Source organism: Lolium rigidum, chromosome 5 (assembly GCF_022539505.1).
Source record: "Lolium rigidum isolate FL_2022 chromosome 5, APGP_CSIRO_Lrig_0.1, whole genome shotgun sequence".
NCBI lineage: Eukaryota > Viridiplantae > Streptophyta > Magnoliopsida > Poales > Poaceae > Lolium > Lolium rigidum.
In genome coordinates, this window is record NC_061512.1 from 237,836,816 (window position 1) to 237,858,758 (window position 21,943).

At 46.8% G+C, this 21,943-nt stretch overlaps 1 pseudogene; it reads right to left on the reverse strand.

The window, feature by feature from the left end:
• Positions 1-6,100: 6,100 nt before the first annotated feature.
• LOC124657299 lies at positions 6,101-15,290 on the reverse strand (annotated as a pseudogene).
• Between the last annotated feature and the right edge of the window lie 6,653 nt (positions 15,291-21,943).

The window sequence follows — 21,943 nt, forward strand, 5'->3', positions numbered from 1 at the left end:
GCACCCAGGGTTTTTTTTCTTTTGAAAGAAAAGACCCAAAATAGATACTAACTTTGAGCGGTGGGTTATAAATCGCGCCAATTCTCCTGTAAAACTACTCATAGTGGGAGTAACATAGCTAGTAACATCAAACATCTCAAGATATTTTGGTGACATGGCATGAAAAAAAAGTGAATTGGTAACTAGCTATGTTACCATAACATCACACACCTCAAGGCAATATGAGTCTACAGCATAATAAATGATACAATGCATGATACCACATTTAAGTTACTACCCACTATGAAGGTAGTAACCTAGACTAGTAACATGACATATGTTACTAGTCTAAGTTACTCCCCACTATGACCAGCTTAATCATGTTTTGACACCTTTGGTAGAACCCATTTGCCAGGGTTGAGTTGGCAGCAAATGTGGAGTAAGAGCTAAGTGGACGTGGGGACCACCTGTCTGCCTCCGGCCTCTTTCGGCTATCTTCTTCTAGTTCTGATCTCACGACAAAACGCCACCGTACCAATCTCATCTAGTTGTCCTCCGTCCTCCTAGCTGCTGTCGGCGAGCGACGACGCTCCCGCACGCCTAACTCCAACGATCTCGGCAGCCCTGTGACACCTTTCTCCAGCGTTGCCCCTAGTGCACCACCATTCTCTCGAGCGGAGACCGGATCCCGAGCGAGCCGCCATTTCCTTGAGCAGTCTGGATCCCCTAGCGCCGCCATTTCCTTGAACGGTCTGGATCCCCTAGCACCGCCAATTGGGATTCTACAACCCCTGTTCTCCTTCCTGCCTCCGCACGCGTTGTAGGCGCCATGGCTGCTGCGGGCTCACCACAAATCCGCGTCGTCATGTCCCAATCTAGGTTGTCGCGCTGCCATGGCGCGCAAGGGAGAGGCGGCATGAGGGTCGCGGAGGGAGCGCGTGCGGGAACTACGCCCATCAACGGAGGGAAGGCGTGCAGGGGCCATGACGATGGTGGGAGAGAGGCCGATCCACCGAGAGAGAGATGAGAATGAGGAAGAAAGAGAGGGAAAAGATAGGGGGATGACATGTGGGTCCCACTTCTACCATAGCTCATCTGCCACCAACACAGCCCTGGAGGGTGGGCCCTACTAGCTGTCAAAACTTGATTAAACGCCACACATGAGAATTCGTAGTTTTTTAAAGAAAAAAATTACCAAAATAGGTACCAACTTAGAGACAGCAAATGGTGAACTGTTGCAAAATATGAAACCAACAATGAGTGAGATCCCACAAGAAAGATTGCAAATAAAAACCTAAAAGATCCACTAAAAACCAACTCCTCACAAAGAGGAGGTCGCTGGCCTAGGACACCTCGTTTGAGTGCTTGGCATGAAACCACGAAGATGTATCTTAGGTCCACAACCAATAGTCATTATTGGTGGCTATTTTGTCACCAAATGGCATATAGAGAAATGATTAGTTTGATTTATGCATAATGGGAGGAAAGTTAGCCCAACAATTAGGACCATACACCCCTATGTTTATGCCTACACTACATCCCAACTAAATAAACATTGAAGCAAATTTGTAGGCGCACTTCCATCAAGCCAAGTTCAAGGAATCGGTGGTATTAAATTCATGCCTTAACTCCTAGAATCTAGCTCCATCGAGGGGCCTAGCGAAGATGTCGACAAGTTAATCCTTTGCCCCAAGATTTGATAGCTCAATGTCTCCACGGGCATTTATGCTCCCTAATGAAATGGTTCGAGATCTCAATGTGCTTCATCAGAAACATGTAGCACCAGGTTGTACGCAATCTTGATATCGCTCTCATTGTTATACAAAAGAGGCACCTTGTCACACTCGATTTCATAAACCCTCAAGATTTTCCTCATCCAAAATACTTGAGCACAACAACTTGCGGCGGCTACATATTCGGCATCGGCGGTATAAAGAGACACTTTTTTTTTTGTTTCTTAGATAACCAATATAGCAATGACCTAACAAGAAAATGGCAACTCCAGATGCTTTCTGAGGTGCTATCAACATCTTGATTGCTAAATCAAATTAAGCACTACCCACTCTATAATTTGGACCCCAAGGCAAACTGAAACAAATAAAATTTTATACTATTTTTTCATACTTTGAACATATTTTTAGCATACTACAGTGAGCGAGTGTAAATTGATGTTAGTTATTAGACATAGTTAATCACATAACAAAGTTTCCAAATACCAGTTAAAGTGGTGTTTGTTATATTGTTGCAATTTATGTCAACAAAAGATTGCGCTATATTTAATATGATTTCATACCATTATTTCCGTCATACATTATTTACATTTGTGTAGAATATATGTTATTCTACATATTTGGGATAGAGATTTCAAAATATTGTATGACCTGAAAAGTATCTTATCAGTTGTTTTATTTAGTAGGTAAGCATATTTATAGAAACTTGTAGATTATAAAATGAAAATTATAGAGTAAAAGTGGAATTGTTGGTAAGATCCCCAATTGTTGCTATGTCGTTTTGTGAGTTTCTTTTTTAAAAAAGATGTCGAAATCTATATCTATCATTTTTTTTCTTGCAACTAATATGTAAAATGATCTAATGCGCAAAGTTTACATTTTCTAAAAAAAAAAGACTATTTTCTTATGTAGTTTTCAGAATGTGGTTGCAATTCTCGGCATGACCATTCCTAGAGCCATCTCCAGCCGTTGGGGCTCCCCAGGCCGAAATCCGGTGCTAAATCGGATGGATGTAAAAGTTGGTATGGGGAAGCCCATTTTCCCAGCGGCGAGCCCAGGGAAATGAACAAATATAGGCGAATTCAAACAAAACCAGACGAAATACATTCAAACATAGGCGAAATTTAGAGATATTTAATATATATAAGCGAGTTCATACATATATAGGCCGAATTCGTAACACATTTGAATTCGGCGAGAGGGAATATAAACTAATTAAAAGGACGGTGTTCTACATGCCGAAATGGCGGTAGAATACCGTGTAGTCACCACCGTCGTTGTCGCTGGAGTGGCCGGCGTCCTCGGGCGGCGGCGCCCGCTGGCTGCTCTGGCCGGCGTCTCCGTACCAACGGCTGGAACCCTGACCAGGGTCACCGTGTGGATGCGTCGGCCAATACCACTCATCCTCGCTGCCCTCCTCCAGCTTGATCAGCGGCATGGGTGCGGTGGGTGTGGCGCGGCGACACGCGGCCGCCATGTCTAGCAAACGCCTCTACTGCTCCGCCTCCTGCCTCTCCCAGTCCTGCCTGGACCAGGCGAGCACCGCGTCCATCGGGAGGGCGTTGTCGGCGGGGACGAGGTCGATCAGCGACCTCGTAATGGCCTCGCGGATCACCGCGTACTAGGCCCGCTTGGCCTCCTCTTCGGCGAGCTGGGACACAGCTGTGGACGCTGCGGCCTCCTTCTTGGTCGTGGTCCTCTTGCGACCGCGTGATGGAGATGACGACAACGGGAGCCCGCCCTCGCGGATGACGAGGGCGTTGCTGCTGCGCCCTCTGGTCGGTGGTGGAGACGCCGACTCCTTCTTAACGGACCTCGGTGTCGCTGGTGGAGGAACCGACCCACCCGACCTCGATGCCGACCTTGATGCTGGCCTCGACGCCGACCTAGACGACGACAGCGGCACCATCCGTCGTGGCGTCCAGGAGCTCCCGTGCCGGCGCGAAACGAAAAGCGCCACCGGCAGCGGCATCCCCAGTACGGGGTAGTTGCCGCCCTCGATGTGCACGAGCACGTTCTCGAGGGTGCGGGCCAGCCCGCTCCAACAGCAGCGGAGGCCGGCAGCGTTGTTGCGCGGGAGGAGGGGAGCGCTGTCGTAGGTGGCGAGTTCTCGCTCGTACCTTTGCCTGAAGAAGTCGGTCCACGCGTCGTAGTTGTCGGGGAAAAAAGCGGCTCGACGCGCTGCTCGTCGCTGAGGGTGACGAGCACCGCATCGATCTCCGCCTCGAGGGAAGCGCGTCCTATTGGCGGCGGCGGGATCGGGACGCCCCCGCGCTCAGGCGCCAGCCTCCGGGCGCGCGGAAGTCTGGCGGTGCCGGGTAGCCCACCGCGTGCAATAGCCTCCCCTCCCATTGGTGGAGAGAACGCCGGTCGAAGCCGTTGTTCGCCGCACCGTCGCCGTAGTCCGCCATTGCTCGCTCAAGGAGATTGGGGAGAGAAGTTTGGTAGTGAATAGGGAGACGGGGGTGGTGAATGCGCCAGCCGCGGTAGTTCCGCGATAAATAGAGGGAACCGCGCGTGAATTCGAGGCGACGGTATTTACTCGCCGCGTGGAAGCGGCGCGTCCGACGGAGACTGACCGGCGGCAGGCTTTTGCAGCGCGCGGAAGACGATGCGACGAGGACGACGATCGGCCTTTCTCGCCGACAAATCGTAGCCACCAGCCGCGCGGGAAGTTTTCTCGACGTTTCCCGCGCTTTCGTTTCCTCCGGACTACCCGAGCGCTCCCCGGGGGGGGGATGACATGGGCTCGCCGGATGGATGAAAGCCTAAATCCGGGCGAAAACGAGAAACCGGAGGGCGCGACTAGGCCATTTTCGCCGTCCGGATGAAAAAGGGTTGTCGGAGGTCTCGTCGAGGAGACGGCTGGAGATGCTCTTACCAAGGGTTGATCTTGTAAACTCTCCATGAGTGTCCCATGTAATGACTACTTATGTACCTGAAAATATTTTTTTAATGGAAAAAAACTACAATTGTTTTTTAGAGGATACTGTTATTTTTCGACGTTTGCAAAAATACACCACCCGATTTATGTCTTTGCGAGGTATTATTACAATTTCGTGGCACATTTACGACAACACACCGCATGACAAAAAATGGAAACTTTTGCACATTGTCTTCCGAACCAGTTATAACATGGTCATCCTAGGTAAAAGTGCCAATGTTTCCCTTTTTGGCCGTATGGTGTGTTTTGGCAAATGTGCCACAAATTTTTTAGTGATACCTTGCAACGTCACAATCAGAGCAATTCCAATAATGTAGCCAGCTGCTGGCTATAAGCCAAGTGGTATGTCATCTATAGCCAATTTAGAGCCAACACATACAATAGTGGGCTATAAAAATGTAGTACTTTATCAATGTATGGCCCACCTTTTACTCTCACAAAGTGCCTAGGAGCACGTGCTAGAGCTGACTCTTGCATAAGAGCCCACTCTCATTCTCTCTCCTCCTCTCTCTCCTCCAACTAAGCAACAATATACTATTTTAATCCTTATAGCCAGCTGACTAGGACTTATTATACTAATTATTTATTTTTCTTCAAATTTAGTAGCTTGAAAGTTGAAACCATCGGCCTCTTCATCAAAGTGATTTACACACCTTTTTTCATAGAGATTACTTGAATGTTTGCGTGTTGTTATGATTCCAGTGAAAGAGAGGGGGGGGGGGGAGTGGAGTGAAGCACACCTCTTTTTGTATATAGCTTAATAGAGGATTACATGCCGTGGTTATCGTCATCAAGGTTGAGAAGTGAACAATCACGATGAGCATCTCAAATAGATCATTTGCTGCAGGCTTGCCGTCCGTGTGATGATGATGGACATTAGAAGATGTGCCTAATACAAGCTCTCTCATAGTCAATTATAAGGGAGCTACTTGAGATCGAGTCTTCACAAATGGAACGCAACGATCAAAGATGTTCCAACTTGAGACGGACATGACCATCATCATCTAGCGCAAGTGAAACCACAGGAGGAGTTCCATCGCAAGAGTGTGCAACACCATGGATAAGCCCGTCGCCGCATACTGGAGCTCCATGAACCACCGAAAAAACATGGTAAAATATCCCCTACCAACCTTCCGGGGAGTGTCTCCACTGCCGGCGTTGGCGGGTTGTCTCTAGAGTGGCAGCGCTTGTAATCTAGATGTGATAATGGTGGTTTATATGAGATACAACACACAATCTAACAGACCGGGAAGAAATAACAATTTTAAGATCTTGTATTTGTATTAGACAAACAAATCTTTACAACACAATGAATAGTAATATATATTGTAAATAAATTTGAAAACAGACCCGGGAAAGAAGAAATTCAGCATCGAAACGGAAGAGCAGTGAAGCAATCCTCATTGCAACTTGGCAACACCACGCCTAATCGGGGAGCTGCCTCCGTTTAGTGATAGGAGGTCCAACGGGGCAGGGCAGCGCTGAAGTGGTTGGACACGACGCATGAGTCGAGCAGCTTGATAGCGGGAGGGAAGGTGACACAGCGGGGCGTCTTGTACTGGTTGACGGAGGCGCCGCGGGAGATGGTGTAGTCCATGAGATCTTGGAAGGTACCTGGCCGGACCACCCGGATCTCGAGCGGCCCGATGGAGCCGTAAACCACCCGGCTCTGCCCGTACATCGTGTTTAGGGCCTCCTCCATCTCCAGGCAGCAGCCGTCGAGGACCTCCTTGTCCACCGCCACGCCGGCAGCCAGCTCCCAGTAGACGACGTAGTGGCCTGGGATGCGAGCGGTGCAGGTGCGGCTGGTGTACTCCGCGACGGACGCGCCGTGCGGCTGGAGCAGCAGCGCCGAGGCCCGCTCCACGGCGCGCTGCAGCTCCACCTCGTCCGTCTTGTCAGCGTCGACGGACAAGATCATGTTGGCGCGGCGCACGAACTGGAACTGCGGCGCGCTCTTGTGGAACCCTGACACGCGGAGCACGTCGCCGACGCGGTACCGGTTCAGCCCCGCGAAGGTGGTGATCACGATCTCGTACTCGCGCCCGGCCTCCACCCACGCAAGGTCCACCAGCACCGGCTCGTCGCCCTCATGGTCCTGGCCGTCGTCGTCTACCGGGAGGAACTCGAAGTAGGCCAGGTTGGGGATGATGGTGTAGGACACCTCCGACGGGTCGCACAACGGGCGGAGGTTGACGCCGAAGAAGCACTCGGAGGAGGCGTAGGAGATGGACACCATGGGCAGGCCGCCGCTGTAGTGCCTCACACTACCTCACGTGCACAGGTTACCGGCACTTTGTTGCCGACAGTTTAGAAATATGCCTCCAATGCTAGTGATTAGCGGCACTTTCTGACGAGTGCCTTAAACTATGACCTAATTAGCGGCATTTTTAGGAGGAGCCGTCAATGTTTGATTATTGCTGGCATTTTATTGAAGTGCCGGCATTGTTTTCCGAAAAGTGAAGGGCTTAATTGCAAAATAACGAGCTGACCTCCGACCCGACCCGACCCAATTCTTTCTCAGTCCTCGTGCTCCTCTCCTCCACCTACCTCTCTCTCGCGAATCGATTCCAGGATGCGCCGCCGGCGTGCGTCCGCCGCCGGCCGCCTCCACCGCCTCTAGTCACTGAGCCAGCTGCGTCTTGCGCCCCTCCACTGGATCCCTACCCTCGTCCCACCGCTACGCTCCTGAGAGCGAGGCCGTGGCTAACCCTAGCAGTGGGGTTTGGCATGGTCGCCGCCGCGGTTCCCTCGCCGCCACGCCTCGTGCTTCTCCCGTACGCCATCTGCGGCATGCTTCTCACCCCCGCCCCCGTGCTCCTGCTCCTCCGTCTTTGTGCCGTGCGGCTTGGCGCCGACCGCGTCGAGCCCTCACACGACGCCATCCACCCCATCCCGCGCGGGGTGGCTGCGCTACACCCCGCCGCGGCCGCCTCAAGGACCGCAACATCGCCATGGACCACGACATTCAGGGCCTCCTCGTCGACAACCAGCGGTTCGCATGGAGCATCGCCGACCAGACCATGCGCATCGAGGCCGAGGCGCACACCGTCGCCGGCGAGGGTCGAGGTCCAGCAGGTCCTCGCCGACGTGCGGGTGATGGCTGCGCGTCCTCAGCGAGCAGCTAGGGCGTACCCAGTCCGAGTTGGCCAAGGCTGGCAACATCCGTATGCAGGGAGATCGAGAAGGGCAGGTAAGCTGTCTGTTTAATTCCTTTGAATCAAAGGGCAGGCTCCTCTGACTACCCTTGTTCAAATTGAGACCAAAACCCTTCTACGAGTTCATGTCATGACTCAGTTTTAGCACTCCACTAGCAGTGAGTTTGTACTGATAGCAATGCATAATTTGATTGATAGCACCAAAATCAAATGGACATTGTTCAAGTATACAGGATTGTTGATGGACACGAAGAGGATCTACTGCACATAGAAGGATTGATAGTTCTACGTGCAAAATGGACATTGTTCAGTATACTGAACTGTGCCAATTGTTGCTTATGTCCTTGTCTCCTGTTCTGATTGTTGTTTGTTTACACAACACTAACAAATCTCATGTGGAAGCCCAAGTAAGAATGGATGACAGGTGCTTTCTAGCATTCAGTCTTCTCAGTTTGACTATACTTATATGCAGAAATACAACTCTAAGTGGTCTTGTAGGTCAAAAACATTATCATAGGATTGATCATTTTCCATTCTGGCCTTCACAATCATCCCCACGTACCTACACTGAATCTAATGTACATACTGTAGAGAGCATGTCCACCATAGGTCAAAAAGAGAAGGACATTTCTGAATTGATACTACATAAGCATGAGCCATATATGCCTGTAGAGGGACTATTTGTATCACTAAGCATGCTTTTTTTTCTTGCTCGGAATTTCAATAAGCTCTTCTTACGAATTTTGATTTTTCCAGTCATGAGTAATATTATTTAAATTTGAATGCAGGAGAAGAAATTTAGCAGCCTGACCGAACTAATGAAATTGTTGCAACACTTGGGTTAATTTCTGGAGACGATGGCAAAGAGGAGGCCCAGAAAATCACCAGTTCTGAACTACAGACCATGGACCAAGGAAAAAGAAGCGGATCATATCAAGCGCGCCATCGAATAGTCGCTGCTATCAGCCTGAGCCATAGCTGTCCCGTGAGCCCTCAATGTCGCTTGATTGGTGAAGGCCGACAAGGCCACCGCGCTTGAAGAATACAAGGACGTGGACATGGTGAGCACCATGTCAGGATCATCGTCCTCATTAGATACCGGCAGAGGACACCGATCGCGAGACACCCACTCTATGGGCTCGAGGTTCAGGGTGCCCGAGGAGGACTCGTGTGACTCCTAGAGCGTGGCATCCAACTTTGAGTTCCACAAGGAGCGAGGGGCCTCCGCTCGGTCGGCGCCAGCAGCGGCGGTTCCGCCGTTCTCGAAGCACCCGCCCTCGAAGTGGGACCATGCCTAGAAATGGATCGTCGGCCCGACGACTAACCGTCCTAGTAGGGCCAGCAATGGAGCTTTCCCGAGGAAGATGGAGAAGAGTAGTTTTGGTGGTGGGAGGCTGCCGGCAACAAAGGTTGTGCTGGAGGCAACAAAGGTTGTGCTACTGTTAAGGAGTTTTCTTTGTCACTTTCAACAGTTTGGTTAATGTCCAAGCTTCATTCCTTAGCCTTAAGTACTCTGAGGAGGTACATGGAACTCCTCCTTCAGTTCAGACCTCAGACCTGACATGCCCAACAAATTATTGAACTCTGATTTTCATATGTTGTTCAACCTTTACTCTACCCACTACAGTTTTAATGTTTCCTCAACATTTAGGCCTCTTTCCTGTCTCACCATTTGAAATGATGACAGAAACTCAGCGTATATTGGATATTTAAAAAATTGTGTACAGTAGCACTAGAGCTTGATTTTACCCAGATTAGTACGTCATAATATAATTTATCGGGCTTCTTCTTGGGCTATGTACGGTTGCTTTGGTTAATCAGAAGTCCAAAAGTGAAGTATAACCTAATGGAACTACAACAAATGAACTTTGGTAAATACCTTGCCACTACATTTTTCTATTAGTGTGTTTATTATAGTAGGGCCGTCTTTTCCAGCTGGTTTTTTAATTCATGCACCAAGCTAATCACTATTTGTTTCAATGGAACTTGCAGGTTCTACATTTTCCCGCAAAGTGATCCCACACGACATAATTGTCAAGCTAGGCCTCACTATTTATTCAGAAGGATTACATGATATGCCTATTTAATCACCGTAATAGATTTTTCCTATGAAAATTCGTGTCCCCATCCATGAAAGACAGAGGAGATGTCTTCTTTACAGTAGGTTGACAGTATAGTTGACAAGCTGACAAACATTTGATGTCCTGGAAGTTGCAGACTAGAGATGATTCCTTTTTATGCTTGTTTTTGTCTACTTGTACTGGAGATAGAGAATTGGGCCATAGTATCTTTCCTGTGAAATGAAATGCGTATGCCATGAAAAATTAAACTCAAAATCATTTGATGTTTGTTGGTTAACATGCATTTGATTCCTTCTTCCTTTTTCATCTAATCCCACCATACCACCTTTTCTTCTTCTTAGGGTTCTCTTGAATCCGTTTCAATTGGTGAAATAAAACTAAGTTTCCACATGAGTGTTGTTTGCTTGTTTTTAATTTCTGTATGATATTAACATCTAGTGTGTTTAGAGTTGTGTAGACAGTAACATAAGTGTGTTCCTGTTTACAGACGGATCTTCTCAAACCAAAGGTAGGATTGAGAAGAAAAGTCCTTATTTGCAGGAGCTACAAGACCAAGTAAGGATTGACTTTACCTGTTTTTTCTTTAGTTGTTTCAAATGAAATATATGAGATGTTTCTTGTGTTGGTTAATAGGATAGTTTAGTTTTCAGATCACATGAAGCTTACTAGTAGCTCCATGGAGGCGGAGGGGGCGACGACGGGAAGGGAGATCTCCTCGGTGTTCCTCTTCGGGCGGAAGACGGCGATGTCCTCCGCCCTGCTCCTCGAGTGGCAGTGCCGGAGTGGGAGACGGCTAAGGTGCTCCCCGACCTGGCTCTGTTCCTCGCCCAGGTCGTGCCATTCTACCCAGATTGCCTCCGCCCTCAGTCTCCCATTCCTCTCCCGCTCTCACCGTCCCCGCCTCTCCCGCCGCGGCGAGGATCCACGGCGCGGCGCCACGCGGCAGCGCGCGCTCCAAGTCGGTCTCGCCGCGGCGGCCGCCATCCCCCGCCCGAGCGCGCCCCGCCGCCGCTGACCACGACGGCGCCGCTGGTACGTCGGCTCCTTCCTCTCCCGCGAATGTATCGGATGACGCCCCGCCCTTGGGCGCTCTTCCTGTTTTGGGGTTTCTCCGGGAATTTTATTGCGGCATGAAAGGGGATATTTTCTGGTAACCGGAATGCCATAGGTTAGACGCGCACCGCATGAGTGGCAGCTCGATGATACTACTAATTAATCGTTGTTACCTGAATATATTTGCATATATTACCGTTAGGCTGTCAATCCGTGTTCTTCAGTTACATCATGATACCTTTTTTTTGCGAATTAGTTACATCATGATAACTGGCACATTACTGTTCTTATTACTACCATTTACAATTTCTAGATCGTTTTCGGAATTGATAAAGGGTGCGCTTCTCAGATGTGTGCAGAGTAAGGGTCGCGGGAAGGATCCGGCCGAAGAACGCCGATGAACTAGCTCATGGCGCCGACTTCGATAATATTGTGGAGTTGCAGCCTGAGGTTAGTATGTCCGGCCTATTTTACTCGCTGAGCCCGTGCTTCTTTATTAGCATCACCGACATCATGGATTAAAGTTCTTTTGAAATTTTTGCTCGCTATTGCAAGTACATTGTATATGATTGGTGGATTTTGCAGATCATTGTTACTCCATGGTTGAGAGGAGAGATTCCTGTTGCATAGTTAGCACTATATTATAATAGATCACATGATTAGTCCACCTACAAAAGTGATGCCATAAACTTGTTAATTTGGTATATGTAAAGTGAGTTATCTGAATTTGTGAAAAATCTCTCTCGCTGTTTGCTAAGAAATTTAACTGTAGCTTTACGGGCTTGGCTAGTCGATTCTATGTAGTTCCCTTGTGTTTGAGATTTTGGAATGTAGACAGAGGCACGCTGATGATAGCTGAGTCCACACGCTGATGAAATTATATCTCGTATTGGTGATAATGTTTTTTCTTTCTTTTATCCGCAAGTTCTGTTTGTTCTGGGTGGCAGGGGAGGGTGGCGAGGACGCTCTCCAAGTGCTGGATCTGAAGGCCGGAGGTTGAGCTAAATGCCCCAGTATTATTATTTTGTGGATCGGCTCCACCAACGCCTCACCAAGGCGAAGATATTCGAGGAGTACACAATTCCTTAATTATTGGCAGTAGTGCTCCAAATTTCTATATGCGGTACTTTATACGGTAATATTAGCTTGCTGTTATGCATGGCTAGCTCACAGTACATTTAGTTGAGCATATGCAACATATCGTACTACAAGTTGATTGCTGCATTGAACTAAGCCCTGCTGAATATATGTATTAGTGATGTAAAATGTTATCTAGCCATTATTTGCATTAGAAATTAGAAAATATATTTATGTAGCCTTTCAAAGGTTTATGAACTGCCGAGTGATGTGCTCTTTTTTTGTTCTTATTATTTCTTGGTGAATGTTAACTAATGGACTGCTAAGTATGTAGGAAAAAAGACAAAACACCAGTTCTGTATTTCATTGCCTGTTCTAAGCTGCTAAGTTTTTGTGTTGTTGCCACTTAGGTACATGGTTGTTGAAGAACATAGGTAGTGCATCCTAATATATTGGTTTTTACAAAAAATATGTTTTTGGTATATCCTCTTAGTTAGATAGTACATCATACCGACTTGGAGGTCCTTCATCCAAGTGCCACGCACATATTGAAATCCGGCCGGGGCCATATCATAACACACTCCCATAAATTTTAGAAGTTTACCATACATATCAGTATCTGGTTCCAAACAGTAAACTTACTCTTAGAAGTTTGCTGCTCATCACTTTCTCGTGTTCCCATGTAGAATGTTGAATTAGCTCTTATTCTGTACTCCCTCCGTTCCCTATTAACCGACTCTGATTTATTACAACTTTTTACTAAATTAGAGTCAATTAATAGGGAACACATGGAGTACTTGCTTGCTTATATCACACCCTTTTCATGCTACCCCCTACAAAAAAAGATTGGCAATTGAAATTCTTTGGACAGTTAATCAACAGTTGACAAAAGACATTCAACCTGTCTGTCGACGATGTCCAGATCTTATTCACTTGCATTTCTTTTCACATTTAATGACATGACACTTTCCTTTGAATCTTTTACTAGTTCATTGCTCTCTGATCCGCTTATATTTTGATTAGTTTTTATTTAACCTTTTGTTGTGTAGAATAAGATTGTATAGGGAGAACTATTCTTAGAGGCTGCACTTGGTTTATATTATGGAAAAGTAAACAAACCTGACAGGCTAAAGGTGATCATTGTATTGCTTACTGCTTAGGGACATGTTACGGTTACACAATCAAACATGAATTGGATTTATTGTGTTCTCAGCTACTCAACTTGCCTCTAATTCGGAACATACATTCTGTAGGCTCTTTTACTTCTTGCACGCTCCATTGAGGCAGATCCAAGCACAGTTATTCTGTGGGTGTTTTATCTTCATATTTACTATCAAAAGGATGAAGGACTTGGAACATTTTCAGTGAACTGCAGGAGGGTGGGTGGAGAGCGGAGGGCGCGCTCACCAGTGCTCTGGCATCATGCTCGACGATGAAGAGGGCTTGGCGTCGGGGACGTGAACCTGGCTGTGGCGTCGGATGCATGGCGCAGCTGGCGCAACTTCCTCTGGCCGCACGACGAGGCATATGGCCGCGCAGCGAGGCAGGGCCCAAACTCCATGACAACTTTCTTCCTCGGCGGCAGATGAACCCTGTTGTTCATGATGAGGAGATCAACCCTGTTGTGTATTTTATCTAATGGTTTCAAACCATGTTGTTCATGATGTGGAGATGAACCCCGTTGGTCATGTAAGTTAGATGCCCGGATTGTGAATCCTTGAATGTTTCAAAATGTTGGTTTCAAACCTAGATTGCTTGGAAATATTGGTTTTAAACATTGCTTGACTTCTTGAGTGTGATGTATGCTTGATTGTAGATTGCTTGAATGTTTGCAGGCAGTATAGCAACCTTAAAAATGCCTAAGAAAATAATCAGCGGCACCAGAATTAAAAGCCTAAAAAAGTAATTGTAGGCATCCTTTGAAAGTGCCGGCAAAAGTTTAGATGGTATCCCTAGAAAAGTGCCAGTAAAAAGATTTCGTGACATTTTTCGAAAAGTGCCGGCAAAAAGATTCTTTGGCATTTTCGGAAAGTGCCAACAAAAAGATTCCATGGCATCTTTCAAAAGTGCCAGCAATACTAACTAGCGGCATTTTTGGAAGTGCCTTAAAATATAATTAACGGCACTTTTCTAAAAATGCCGGCAAAGACCTACCTCGACTGGAATAAACGCAGCACTTTTTTTTGTGCCTTGAAAAATCTTTGCCGGCACTTTTTTTACCTTTGTCGGCACTTTTTTATGCCGGCAATCTGGGTACCTGACGCAGTGTCAGGGTGGGGACATACTGCGCCATGGTGCCGGTGATGACGGCCTCGAGGAAACTGGCGTTGGGCCAGACGCGGGCGAGGATGCCGGCCCACTCAGCCTTGCCGCACTCGTCCCGGACGAACCAGGCGAGCTCAGGATCCGGCCGGAGGATGCCGGCCACCGCATCGCGCACCGACTCGTCCGCGACACGTGAGGTGAGCGCGCCGGCCTCGATGTCGGCGGCCAGCTGCTCCCGGCTGAGCTGGAGGAATTGGACGGCGCGCGAGGAGGCCGGTGGCGAACACTGCGCCGATGCGCAGCACCTGGTGGCGCCGGCACGAGCCGCACAAGCATCTGCGCGTACATGCTCTCGGAACGTGTCCGGCAGACGATGGCCGCCGTGGGGCTTGTGTAGTCATGGAAGGGGTCGTGCGGCCGGTTCCTGAAGCCCTCGCTCTTGTAGAAGCTCGTCAGGATGGGCCACACCGTGAGGCCACCCGCCGTCTTGGTCTCCGGCCTCACGAACAGGAAGTAGAGCGCCTTCCCCTTATCGAGACCAGGGAGGTGCCTATGGAGTACCAAATATTGAGCGCCTGCAAAGCGGGTCTCGCTCGGAATGGAAATGGCGGACTTACAAGTTCATCATTGGCATGACGAGGCTGTGGAGACGCCGGAGCCGGTCGCCCACGTCGTGATTGTTGGGAAGCATCCTGCACTCGCCGGCCGACGTGCCGGAGCTGGCGATCAAGTCGGTGACGGGGCGCGTCGACAGCATGGGCGACCGTTCTCCGTTGGCGATGCGCTGGATGTACGGCTTGAGAGCTTCGTACGACACCACCGGCACCTTGACCCGAAACATGGCGCGGTCCGTGGGGTGGCCGCACTTGCTCAGGTACTCCGTACCGGCGTTCTGGGCGAGGATCTCAGCCAACACGCGCTCCTGCACGGAGTCCACATCGCTCGTCATCTCCTCGATGAACCGGAGCACCTCGGCGTGCTTTGCTTGCGCCGGCACCGCCATTTGCTAGATCTGAAACGCTAGCGACGAACCAAAGCTCCAACCTAGCTAGCGGCCACTTGTGCTAGCGGTTCCGTCCGGAGCTGAAGCAGAATGGTTCGTTCCTTGATCCTTCATCAACGACTCTGAGGTTTACTTGTTAGTACATGTGAAGTTGTACTAAACAGCTAGAGTTCGAGACTCACCACCTACTATATCAAATACAACGGTGGTTCCTTCCAATGTTGGTTTCATCTTTTTGACAAATGGGGGAGGCGATCGAACGAGCTCGCGGACGAGGATCATCAAGTGGCCGTCGGCCCTAAGCAGTTTGTTAATTGCAACATGCAGCCACGCGAGAGTTGACGCGCGTTTTGTATGCGGTGTACCGGGCTACCAGTTGTTGATGAGGATGCATCAAATAATATTAGTTTGATTTCATTATGGATAGCATGCCCAACTTCTTAGACTGATCACAATAAAAACTAGCATACAATAGTATCATACATATGATACTATTTATGATAAGTGTATAGCATTTGGCAATTGGTTCAATGATGTGAGAGCGATTGCCGTTAGTTAGTTAGTCGCTTTGACTATGTAGAAATAAGGTTTTAATAATAAAAGTGTGTATCTTATGCAGGTTATTTGCCGGTGCACAACTACGCTCCGTTTGTGATCGCATCTACAACGTGTGGATCATCGAGAGTTCTTTATGGAGGTGTGTACATGGTTGGAGGATACGACGAGGGATATTTTTTTCAACATGAATGACAACATGATCTACGTATTGGCCCTCCCGCGCCTTAGCTCTTTTATGTTTTTTTCCTAGAACACTACTCTAGTGTCTCTTTTCTTTAGGGCTATAACTTGCGAAACTTGTGGTTTGGAATGATTGTGTGCTTTCTAGCTATGCAAAGGTCAGGTACATCATATATTTACTATTTTTTAGTTTTACATGATATGATATCATATCATTATACCGCTCTCACCTCCCTCCTTATTAAGTGTTGTGAGATATTAGATTTTTGTTAACTAGACCGAGGCGCGTAGACCGACACATTCCTAGGCTGGGAATGGGTTAGGATGGACAACCCGCGTCCGCCTCGGGACTGCCTAGCAGCGATACAACGTCTGCTTACCCTCCACGCAAGTACTAACAGAGCGGCGATGCTTTTCCGCGTCGCCGTAAATTTCGACTGGTTTGCCTCCTGCGCCGGGAGATTGTTGTCGTGTGCCTGAACCTTTTCAAGCCAAGCAGTCGCACCTGCTAGTCCTTACTACACGCTCGCCATTGCCACTTTCACTCAGACTTGCCTCCCAGACCATCGGCAACCACATCGATAACTGATATCCCACAAGTATAGGGGATCGATTGTAGCCTTTTCGATAAGTAAGAGTGCCGAACCCAACGAGAAGCTAAAGGTAGGATAAACATTTTCTAAAATTCTATCAACCACTGATACAACTCTACGCGCACTAAACGTTTGCAATATCTAGGAACTAAAACTACAGCGGTGGCACAGATTTGAGAGGTGACTTTGCAGGAAAATAAATACACGGAAATAAATGTTAGTGCTGCAGCGGTAAAATAAACTAAGTAACCAGTAACATGAGTGTGGAAAAGTGGTGGTAATAGTGCTGGCTTTGCTCAAGACAAAATAGTGACGGTCTTGGATTCACTGTCCTCGAAGGAGCTTTCTATGTGGGAGAGGCTAAATATACATGCACTCCGCTACTTGGGATTGCAAGCACTATATGATTGGCTTGCTAGCAAACATCCGTAACTACTAACAAGCATTAAGGTTTCCCCAACCATAACCTTAATCTCTAGGCCCCCTTTACTCCCATACGTGCAACTAATCGGTTCGCGTTCTCAGGTTTTTGTCGCTCCGGCAGAACTCCCCCCGCTTCGTTACAAATACTACCCACCCTAGGTGTTTGATCCATGCGCGCATAAATATAATGGACACCAAGGACAATAACATATCAGATCACAACTCTAATGAATCAAAGAAAATCACCCATCCAATCTAAGAATAAATAAACTATGAAACATGACATAGATCATAGGATAGAATATAGCATCGAACACCATGTTTACATAGGGCGGTACAGAGGTTTATGAGAGGATGGACCCCTGAGTACAAGGAGGAGTTGGCGATGGAGATGGCGGTGGAGACGGCGTAGATGGCAGCGTGGAGTGCAGCCCCTCAACTCCCTCCTTCATGGATCTTCTTCGGAGCCCTCCCCCATGGAGATCATCTCCACGGGGGAGGCAGTAGGACCCCCCCCCCCCCCCCCGAACTAGGATTTGATACGGCGGCAGCGTCGGGACTTTTCGTGGAATATTTTCTTGATATCTGATAGTTTCTCCGCGAGGGCAATATATAGGCGAAAGGGCGATGTCAGCGGAGGCCGGGGTGGCCAGTACATGGGCTAGGCGCGGCCAGGGGTGGGGCCGCGCCTGCCCTGTGTACTGCCACGTGGCAGCTTTCCTGCGTGTCTCCTTCTGGCTCAGGCTTCCCCTCGAAATTATAAGGTCCTGGGTTTTTGTCCCGTGCAATTTCGAGAATATTTCCTGTACAACTTTTCTGAAACACAAAAAACAGCAGAAAACAGGAACTGTCACTGTGGCACTATGTCAATAGGTTAGTTCCGGAAAATGCTAAAAAGTGTATCGAAATGCACATAAAACATAAGGGAATTGGTAGAAAACAAGCATGGAGCATCAAAAATTATAGATACGTTTGCAACGTATCAACATCCCCAAGCTTAACTCCTGCTCGTCCTCGAGTAGGTAAGTGATAACAAACAAATAATTTTTGAGGTGACATGCTGTCACACTACTTTGATCAATCAATTTGCAAAAGCAAAATAGCTGGGATCATAATCATTCTAACATAGACATTGTAGATATAATCTTGTAGTAAAACTTAATAACCATGCTATAATCATGAAGAGTAATCAAACAAAAGATAATGTATAAAGTGCATATAAAGCAAAGTGATTGTAAAAAGCATAGGATAGATGCATAATAAAGTGGTACTCAACTTGTCCCATAAGTGGTAGCAAAACATAAATGCTAGGACACCTTTAAAAGTTTAAGAGAGTAACTAGAAACAAGAAGTTTGAGAACAAGTGATACCATAATTATGAATCAATCAATAAAAATCTTGGGACCATGCACATAAAACTAAGAATGACAACTATGCTCTCATAAGTGGTGCATAAACAAGAAGGTGGAGACTCAACATTAAAGTAAAAGATAGTCTCTCTTTGAGAGGCAAGTGAGATCACTCATGTGCTAGAGCTTTTTATTGAAACATTGGAGGTAAGAGTTGCTTTTGAGAGGTGGTTGTTCATGTCAACGAGTAGTAAAAAGAGCTATTGTCATCTTCCATACTAAGCAAGTTTGAGAGCGGTTCCGAAATATTTGGGCGAACCCTCTTTTTCATTTATACTACTTATAAAATTGTGACACTCCTCCCAACCTTTGCTTACACATACCATGGCTAACCAAATCCTCGGGTGCCGATCAAGCAATCACAAACCATGGAGGAGTGCCCTTTTCTTAGAATTTTCCTATTTTCTTCCCCTATTGGAAGTTGTGGTCAAACCAGCTCTTCTTCTTTTTATATACTTTTTTATGTGAAAAGCAAGATGAAGCTCGCTGATATCTACGGGTGCTTCTATTCTTGTAGACAGTGTTGGGCGTCCAAGAGCAGAGGTTTGTAGAACAGCAGCAAGTTTCCCTTAAGTGGATCACCCAAGGTTTATCGAACTCAGGGAGGAAGAGGTCAAAGATATCCCTCTCATGCAACCCTGCAACCACAAAGCAAAAAGTCTCTTATGTCCCCAACACACCTAATAGGTGCACTAGTTCGGCGAAGAGATAGTGAAATACAAGTGGTATGAATGAATATGAGCAGTAGTACGGCGCCAGAAAAGTGCTTGCTGGCATGCAGTTGATGGTAGTAAAATTGCAGGAAGTATAGATGCAGTAAAACAGTAAACAAGCGATAATTGCAGTATTTAGGAACAAGGTCTAGGGATCATACTTTCACTAGTGGACACTCTCAACATTGATCACATAACAGAATAAATAGATAGATGCTAGACTCTACACCCTCTTGTTGGATGATGAACACCACTAACTGTGTAGGATTACACGAACCCTCAATGCCGGAGTTAACAAGCTCCACAATATTCAATGTTCATATTTAAATAACCTTAGAGTGCATGACAGATCAACATAACCAAACCAAGTACTAACATAGCATGCACACTGTCACCTTCACACTACGAAAGGAGGAATAGATCACATCAATACTATCATAGCAATAGTTAACTTCATAATCTACAAGAGATCACAATCATAGCCTACGCCAAGTACTACACGATGCACACACTCGTCACCATTACACCGTGCAGGAGGAATAAACTACTTTAATAACATCACTAGAGTAGCACACGGATAAATTGTGATACAAAACACATTGCAATCATAAAGAGATATAAATAAGCACTTCACTATGCCATTCATAACGAGTGAATAAGTATTCTGTGAAATATAGCCTAAGAGACCCACACGGTGCACACACTCGTCACCTTTACACACGTGGGACAAGGAGTCTCCGGAGATCACATAAGTAAAATCCACTTGACTAGCATAATGACATCTAGATTACAAGCATCATCATATGAATCTCAATCATGTAAGGCAGCTCATGAGATTATTGTATTGAAGTACATAGGAGAGAGATTAACCACATAGCTACCGGTACAGCCCCGAGCCTCGATGGAGAACTACTCCCTCCTCATGGGAGACAGCAGCGTTGATGAAGATGGCGGTGGTGTCGATGGAGAAGCCTTCCGGGGCACTTCCCCGTCCCGGCGGCGTGCCGGAACAGAGACTCCTGTCCCCCAGATCTTGGCTTCGCGATGGCGGCGGCTCTGGAAGGTTTCTCGTACCGTGGCTTTTCCGTCTAGGGTTTTCGCGACAGAGCCTTTAAGTAGGCGGAAGGGCAAGGTCGGTGGAGTCACGAGGGACCCACACAACAGGGCGGCGTGGGCCCTAGCCTGGCCGCGCCGCCTTAGTGTGGCGCCACCTCGTGGCCCCACTTCGTATCTCCTCCGGTCTTCTGGAAGCTTCGTGTGAAAATAGGACCCTGGGCGTTGATTTCGTCCAATTCCGAGAATATTTCCTTACTAGGATTTCTGAAACCAAAAACAGCGAGAAAACAGAACTGGCACTTCGGCATCTCGTTAATAGGTTAGTTCCGGAAAACGCATAAATATGACATAAAGTATGCATAAAACATGTAGATATCATCAATAATGTGGCATGGAACATAAGAAATTATCGATACGTCGGAGACGTATCACTCGCGAGTCTTTGAGTTACTTAAATAATATGGAAGACGACAACCACAATTTAATTTACTTCCTCATGAGTTAAAAACAATGTCACAAAACGAGGAGCAGTTTGAATATTGTTAAAGGTAGCACATGAGCAAACTACTATGGAATGGCAATGAAATACCACATATAGGTAGATATGGTGGACACTTTGGTATATTTGGTTTTTGGTGGTTGGATGCATGAATAAAACACTCATACAAATGGAGGCTAGAAAAAGACCGGGTGCGACCAACTAAGAGAGCATAATGGCCATAATCATGCACAGCGATAAAATATATTAATCAAAGCATAAAGTGATACACAAGTTGCAAAATATGGCAGAAATCTGTCAAAACAGACCAGCAGGAAAAGATCGAAATTCAAGAAATAGTTATGTTGCTCAAATCAAAAAGTGCTAAAATAACGAAAGTTAGCTAACATACTTGGGCATAATAAAAAAAATTGGCAGCTCAAAATAATGTTCTGGCTATTTTCACGAATGTTTTTCGTGACAACACATAATCTGATTCAGAAAAGCGAACATCCCAGACATCATTTCCCTTCCATTAGAGGATACTCTCGGCATAAAAATGAAATAAAAATGATAAGGAGCGGTTATTACAGTAGTAATAACTTCCAAGACTCAACAAAGCAAAAATAAAGTTGGGTTATCCAAAAGTGTTTTTCTTTAACGCCTTTGAGCTAGGCTTTATTAAAAATCAACCGTGGATGAGTAATAAAGAGCATGGAAGAGACAACCGCATGTAGTTGATGAATATGGGGATGACTCGGACATCCCCAAGGTTAGATGATTGTGTAATCTTGAATTGGTTCTTAGGATGCACCTACGCATCCCCAAGCTTGAGCTCTTGTGTCTTCTTATTCATATCATCAATAATTAGCTACATCCACATAAAACTTCACAAAACTAGTTAGTAGGTTAATACTCATTAAATAAAATTCACTCATGTTCAAGCTTTGAAAAGTTTACGTTAATATTAACTACTGGACAACAACCAATTTATAATGGTGGTTTATATGAGATACAACACAAAACCAACCAACTCTAACAGACCGGGAAACAACAATTTTAAGATCTTGTATTTGTATTAGACAAACAAATCTTTACAACACAATGAATAGTAGGAATATATTGTAAATAAATTTGAAAACAGAGCGGGGAAAGAAGAAATTCAGCATCGAAACGGAAGAGCACTGAAGCAATCCTCATTGCAACTTGGCAACACCACGCCTAATCGGGGAGCTGCCTCCGT